This window comes from Sinocyclocheilus grahami, unplaced genomic scaffold, assembly GCF_001515645.1.
Source record: "Sinocyclocheilus grahami isolate Dianchi unplaced genomic scaffold, SAMN03320097.WGS_v1.1 scaffold394.1, whole genome shotgun sequence".
Classification (NCBI taxonomy): domain Eukaryota; kingdom Metazoa; phylum Chordata; class Actinopteri; order Cypriniformes; family Cyprinidae; genus Sinocyclocheilus; species Sinocyclocheilus grahami.
In genome coordinates, this window is record NW_015505573.1 from 602,404 (window position 1) to 610,662 (window position 8,259).

The window sequence follows — 8,259 nt, forward strand, 5'->3', positions numbered from 1 at the left end:
TATTCTAATTTGTTGAGATAGTGAATTGGTGGGTTTTTGTTAAATGTGAGCCAAAATCATCACAATTAAAAGAACCAAAGACTTAAACTACTTCAGTCTGTGTGCACTGAATTTATTTAATACACAAGTTTCACAATTTGAGTTGAATTACTGAAATAAATGAACTTTTCCATGACATTCTAATTTATTGAGATGCACCTGTATAACTATAAATCTCCCACTGTCTTACTCAAACAGGGTGTTCCTCAGGGCTCAGTTCTCAGGCCATTATTATTTATTATTTACATTATGTCCCTCTGACAAATTATTTGCCACCATGGTTTTCAGTACCACTGCTATGCCGACGATATTCATACTGCTTGCCGATCTGACTCTATTCACTAGACTGCATCGCTATCTTCATGCATCAACGATTTAAAGACCTGGCTAAACTCCAATTTTCTCAATTTGAATTTGACTTAAACAGAAATCTTACTTGATGGTCCCCCAACTCTAACAAAAAATATAACTAATGCCCCCAGACTTGACCTTGAAGCTACATTAATCATTCCATCTGCCACCATCAAAAACTTAGGTATCATTCTTGACTCTTCATTAAATGTATATGCTTATATTAGTCAACTCTCTAAAGCTGCAATTTTTAAACTTTGCCATATTGCCAAACTCTGTCCCTTTGTCAGTCCAAAAGATGCTGAACCACTAGTATGCATTTATCACATCTCACCTCGATTACTCTATGCTCTTTTTTCAGCAGTACCAGTGCACTCTATTTCCCGTTTGCAATATGTTCAAAATTCTGCTGTGAGAATGTTAACTTACACTAAATGGTCTGCTCATATTACTCCTATTCTCTCCTATTCCTCCACTGGCTACCTGTGTCCTCTCATATTATTTACAAAACTCTTCTGCTTACGTTTAAGTCACTCTATGGTCTTGCTTCTGCTTATCTCTCTGCATAGGTGGAGCGTGTGTAAGGCTGGGGAAGGCTTACTTTCCCCTGGCAACGGGAACTTGGGGCAAAAATGGTACTAAATTGGACAAAAAGGCCCCTGCACAAATAAATTAAAAAGTTTACGTCTGTTGCTAACAAAGATAATATGAATAGACAGTGTCGATTGCGGCATTAAATTAAGATCTGCTCATGTTGCACCGTATTCCATTTTAGGCATTTTACAGTGTTGCTCATTTTAACCAATCACACACAATTCTGTTGAGCTTAGGAATGCAATGGCCAGTCAGAAGCGTTCAGATGAGTCATCGTTGAAACAGATCAGTTTGTTTTGTGCGCGCGTTCGCTGACTGAATTCCGGACTCTTGCGCATTCTCTCATCATAAACAACAAAGCGCAGATGTACGTACAATGAAAAGTAAGAGATACATTTCACAGTGTATACAGCTTCAGTGGTTATAACGATAGTTTAGTTTTTTTGAGAGTGCTTAAACTCGCGATAGATCAATGTTAATGATAATGTCACTTTCTGTATATAATTTATTCGCTGTTTGAATAACCGTGTAAAGGAGACGTTATATAATTATCAATTTCTAACATTTTTATTAAATTGTAATCACGTTTCAATCACGTTACAAATTCAGTCCTATTAAACTTTTTTTTATCCTACATGACACCCATGTCTAGTTCTTGCCTAAAAAGATGGGTTTATGATTTTTAATACATTTGGCTGCTTTTAGCCTTACCCTGGAGTTGGTTCACCCTCCGCCAAGTCGTCATTGATGATTCGATAGCTTCATTGAGGTAGATGAATGAACTGTTCAAGGCCTACCTGGAGTCCAACGCATAGACAGTGGATTTGCGGTCCAGCCAAGACAACACAAACTCACTCAAAGTTACAACGTTCCAATCCCGCGTAGTTCAAACACAGCTGATAAACGAATGGCGTAGCAAACCTCTGAACACTCGTCCACTGTGCAGCCAGCGAAACTCCTGTAACACGGTAATCTTCAGTCTTGTAGTTTTATTGTCGGCAGCTTTACTTCACAGCGCTTACTGTCTGATGATTCAGCTTTTGTACGGCCCAGACACCACGAGGACAGGAGCAGCTTGCAGGAATTATAGAATCCAGGCACTCCTCCGCAGCACAGCGAACGAAGCTTTCATAACACGGTCATCTCCAATCTTGCACATTTTAAACGTCTACAATCTCCAGGCAGTTCAAACTTCTTACTCTCGGCTCAGCAAACAAAAACTTGTACTCTCGGGTCAGCGGACACAACTCTCTCTCACGTGCACCCACACCTGTCTCTAAATGGATTTGATTTCTCCATTTCCTTCAGCCTACTGACTCCTCCCACTTGCTGCATTGCATTTTAGACTTTGTAGTTTGTTTACTACAAACACTCCCCCTCCATTGGACAAAGCATCTCATAGTTCCTTATGAGATGTTGAAACATTAAAATCCTAAGAACTCTTCATCATCTGATGATTCCTGGAAGAGGTCGATAAGCTTTTGACTGTCTTGTGCTTCTAGTTCAGAGGCAGTTGGAAAACAGGGCTTTAAATTGAAAACATTAACTACACGGACATCCTCACCTGTAGATTCCAGTGCTATTTGGCAATTCACTGGCCCCATTTGATGGATTACCCGGTAGGGTCCTTTCCATTTTGGTGCAAGTTTAGCAGTGAAATTGTCCTTTGCACTGGACTGTGGAAAGTGTCTCATCCATACTCTGTCTCTTTCTTTGAATAACATGTCCCGTCGATTCTTATTGTAATTTCGAAGCTGTCTTTGTGCTTTCTTACTGTTCTCCTTTGCTCTGGCTTGCAGTTGTTTTAAGTGATACACAGTGTCATAGTGGGGTGCATCGGGTGACAGCTCATGGCTTTGACCTTTCAGAAGCTTATCCATCGGCCCCTGTAGTTTCCTTCCTAAGTGGAGTTCTGCGGGAGACATTCCGGTGGTTTCTTGCACTGCGGAGTTAATGGCAAATCTGATTTCCGGTAGGTATTGGTACCATCGTTTATGATTGTCTTCTACAAATACTGCAATCATACTTTTAAGAGTTCGATTGACCCTTTTGGTCATGTTTGTCTGTGGGTGGTAGGCTGTAGTTAATTTTGGTGTTACATTCCAACTCTCACACACTTCTTTAAATATTGCAGACACAAACTGTGTACCTCTGTCAGATACGAGAAAGTCTGGAACTCCCCATCTGGTTAGTACCTCTTTTCTGAATACAGTTGCAACAGTTTTGGCTGTAGCAGTACGAATGGGAAACAGTTCTACCCAACGAGTGAAGTAATCAACAAATACTAAAAGGTATTCATTCTGGTTAGTGCTACGGGGCAATGGTCCCATGATGTCTACACCCATGATCTGATTTGGTCGTGTGCTGTTAATCTTCTGCATTTTCCCACCAGGTTTTCGTTGGTCAGTTTTTAGGGTTTGGCATTTTATGCATCTTTTTACAAACTGTTTTATATCGGACCACATCCCAGGCCAAAAAGCAACTTCCTGAATTCTCTTGTAGGTTTTAAAGATTCCTGCATGTCCACTCGTGAGGTCACAGTGATAGTGTTCCAGTATAGATGGCACAATATCTTTGGGGAGAAAGATACGGTAGTGTGAATGATTCTCGGACACTGTTTTTAGATATAGCTTATCTTCGATTACTTCATATTTTTTCGGCTGCCCTCGTCCTCAGCCAGAGTTTAAAATATCTGCACAATCTCTGGGTCACTGAGCTGATTCTCCCAAATTAGTTCATCTGTAATTGGAAGAGTATTCACATCCTTTTGTTTTGAATACAAATTACAGCTTGTATGGAGGGTGAGCTGCGAAAGTGCATCAGGAGCTGCATTCAGTTTCCCACTCGACAATGAAATCATACTTTTGCAATTGCAAAATAAATGATGTCTCTCTGACTTTCACCTTATATTCCTTCTCAACCACTTCGATCATCTAGAGGAGAACTTCTATGTGAACCAAGATTTCGCCTATCATCTATGGGAAACAGATCTTTTTCTCTTATTGGTTCTAAATTTTGGAACTCATTGCTCCTGTCTCTTAGGACAATAACTACACTTTTTAAGTTACCGGCCATTCATCAATTCTACTAGCCAAACCCCCTGAAATAAACCAGATTAACTACATCAGAGCTTCATATATAAATATATTTATTATAAAAACTGAATATCTGCAGGATGTTTTTTCAAATTTAAGACTTTTTAAGACAAATAAAATAAATATCATATATACAGTTCATTTACAGGTTTTCACTCAAGCAAAATGTTTTCAGCTCACATTTCAGCCTTTAAAAGTATTAAAAGAAGGCTATCAATTATTATATTAATTTAAACAATTATTCCCAATCAATTATTATTATATTAATTTAATAACATATAAATATATTATAATGTCTTAATTGTTTCAATTTTTTAAATACATTAGCATTAGCATTAGCATTCTTGTCGATCCACCGGTTCACATTTACAACTGAGTGTTTGCTGTCTAAAATTTGGGTCGATTTTCTAAATGGTCTGCACAAAAACAGCAGAACGGATGATTGAAAATGCAAATTCATCCTCTGCCATCAGGTGGTGCTTTTGGAGTGGCAGAATATAGCAGTTTCCATTGGAAACTTTCCCAGTAACGGCTGTACAGCGCAGCATCTGACTTTTAAACGTGCAGCACTCATATTTATTATTCAATGAAATCATAACCTTTTGAACTTTAATCGTCACATGAAGCTATATTGCAATTCTTGTCTTTCCATGCCCAAATTTAAGACCTCTTGAAATCATAAGACTTTGCTGTACCATTTAAGACTTGGTATGGCCTTAAATTTGATATAACTAAATTTAAGACGTTGGTGGGATCAAAGTGCATTAAATCAGGAGAGTTCAGCTAGACCGTAAGAAAATCACAGAGTGTCTAAGTTTTCAGTTTTTTTTTGAGTCTTCGCTATTGCTTCAAATAGCTGTGTCTCATTTCGAAGGTTGTGTCCTCTGGAGGTCGCATCCTCTGTAGGTCGCATCCTCTGAAGGATGCGTATCTGCTTCTTAAGTGGTGACATAAGAAGTGCTATTTCTGGGTCCAAGCCTCAAACGTGAAAGTGAAAAAGTGACGTGACATGTGGCCAAGTATGGTGACCCATACTCGGAATTAGTGCTCTGCATTTATCATTTATCCAAAGTGCACACACACAGCAGTGAACACACACACACACCGTGAACACACACCCGGAGCAGTGGGCAGCCATTTTTGCTGCGGCGCCCGGGGAGCAGTTGGGGGTTCGGTGCCTTGCTCAAGGGCACCTCAGTCGTGGTATTGAAGGTGGGAGAGAGCGCTGTACATTCACTCCCCCCACCTACAATCCCTGCCGGTACGAGACTAGAACCCGCAACCTTTGGGTCGATCCACCGGTTCACATTTTACAGCTGAGTGTTTGTTGCGTAAAATTTGGGTTGATTTTCGCAATGGTCTGCACAAAAACAGCAGAAGGGATGATTGAAAATACAAATTCATCCTCTGCCATTGGATGGTGCTTTTGGAGTGACAGAATATAGCAGTTTCCATTGGAAACTTTCCCCGTAACAGCTGTACAGCGCAGCATCTGACTTTGAAACGTGCAGCGATCATATTTATTATTCAATGAAATCATAGCCTTTTGAACTTTAATTGTCACATTAAGCTATATTGCAATTCTTGTCTTTCCGTCCCCAAATTTAAGACCTCTTAAAATCATACTTTGCTGTACCATTTAAGACTTTTTATGGCCTTTTACCTTTTTAACTCGCTTCACTTGAGAATACTACCTCAGCAGCCATATATGAGCACTGTTCATTCATATTAAACATTTAAGCTAAACGTTTTCGAACTTACGGTGTACACTACAGTCTCCATGCTCACAGCTTCCCAAACACAAATAATTTTTATATTTATATTTTCATTGTCTGGCTATCTAGGATTTCGTTATGGAATTAAAGGTTAGGAATATATTTTTTGGTAGTATTATATCACATTGTGAATGTATATTAGCACCTTTTGTTGTTTTCTCATGGTATCTGATAGAGCGTTTGGACGCGGAAGCGGTGACGCATGATGTCAGACTTAACAAGCGGATAGACCCTTTTAGTGCCAACATCACAATTAGGCTACGTCACAGCATTAGCTGGAGGCAAAACAAAGGGATAACTGGAGGCGGCCAATTCAAACCAGCACTGAGTCGGCTACATAAGGAGCTTAAAATGTCATCTTTGAGTGTCAGAATCGATGGAGTACAGGCTCCAATTTTACATTTTCTCGCATATCTCGAATAGTGGTTCAAGATGGCGCCGCAAATGGCAGCCAGGACACTGAGCTCCTGAATTCTTCTGATGTTTTTGTTTGTTTGAACTGTGTTTTGTCATTCTTCTTCTATAAGTTTTACCAGAGACGAACTCCTTAACATTAACCAACACATCCCAGACAATATCTTTCCAGTTTCTGATTATTCTGACATTTTGTTGGACATTCTAGTCGGAGGTACAGCTGTGTTGTTCAATCGCATGTACAGACGCAGAAGAGGGAAACGCGCCGGCGCCCTGGTGAAGCTCCGCGCGAGCAGCTTTCGGACTGCGCTCCCAAGCATTCATCTCGCGAATGTCTGTTTCCTTCCTAACAAAACAGACAAACTTCTTCTCCTCACCCGCACCAACAAGGACTTTTCAAACTCTGCTGCACTGTGCTTCACTGAAACCTGGCTGAGTGAAGCCGGACAACATGCTTCATCTGCCGGGCTACCAGCTGTTCAGAGTGGCTCGCATCGCAAAGTTAACGGGGAAAACCAGAGGTGGTGGATTGTGTTTCTACATCAACGAAAGTTGGTGTTCAGATGTAACAACGCTGAAAAGGTATGCTGTCCTAACTTAGAGGCACTCATTATAAACTGTAAACCTTTCTACTCGTCGCGGGAGTTTTCCTCTTTCATTCTCGTGAATGTGTATGTGCCTCCGGACGCGTGCATGAGCGCCGCGATGCAAAAGCTGGTCGAACAAATAACTGAAATGGAGCAAAGGTACCCAGACTCTATTTTAATCATTCTCTGAGATTTTAACAAATCAAATCTCTCCCGTGAACTGCCAAAATACAAGCAGCACATTACATGTCCCACCAGAGACACCAATATATTTATATCACTGTTACACAGCAATAAAGGATGCATATCACTCTGTCCCACAAGCAGCTTTGGGGCTCTCTGATCACTGTTTGGTTAATCTTATACCGACCTACAGGCAAAAACTGAAATCAGCTAAACCTGTTTTAAGGACTGTTAAAAGATGGACTGCAGAGCGTGATTTACAAGCCTGTTTTGACCTCACTGATTGGAGTGTTTTTGAAGCTGCAGCCACCGATCTGGACGAGCTCACAGAGACTGTAACTTAATTTATCAGTTTCTGTGAAGATATGTGCATTCCTACCAGGACATTCTTATCATTTAATAATGATAAACCGTGGTTTACTGGGAAACTCAAACAGCTTCGTCACGTCAAAGAGGATGCTTACAGAAGTGGGGATAAAATATTGTATAGATTTCTTGTATAGAACAGAAGAACAAAGGAGATCAGAGTGGCTAGTAAAAACTACTCTGAAAAGCTGAGAAAAGAGCTTTCAGCAAACAATCCAGCGTCAGTATGGACTGGTCTGAGGAACATCACCATGTACAAGACACCACCCCCACAGTCTGTGGAGAATCAACAACTGGCTGACGATCTGAATGTGTTTTAATGCAGATTTGAAAAGGATAGTCTACCACCCCCCATCTGCTCTGATCTGCACTTCACACATTCACCTGCCACCTCTGCAACCCCCCTCCCTCCCTCACCATTCAACTTGCGCTTAAAGGTCTGTGTAGAGGACGTGAACTGGGTCTTCAGGAAGCAGAAATCTAGAAAAGCTTCAGGCCCAGGCGGAGTTTCCCCTGCCTGGGTCTTCAGGAAGCAGAAATCTAGAAAAGCTTCAGGCCCAGACGGTGTTTCACCTGCCTGTTTAAAAGGCTGTGCTGACCAACTGGCCCCCATCTTCACACAGATCTTCAACAGATCATTGGAGCTGTGTGAAGTTCCCTCTGCTTCAAACGCTCCACTCTCTCTCTCCCGACAGAAAGGTGTTTTCGTGTTTTTTGTCTTGTGAGTCGCAGTGTTTTTGTATGTATTCGTCGCGTCTATTTGTTTCTAAGCACGCATATAGTCGTGAGTTTCTGCTCGATGTCGGCAGAACCACATTTTTAGAGTTAAACTCTGCGCACGCCGAAGAGCTGCAG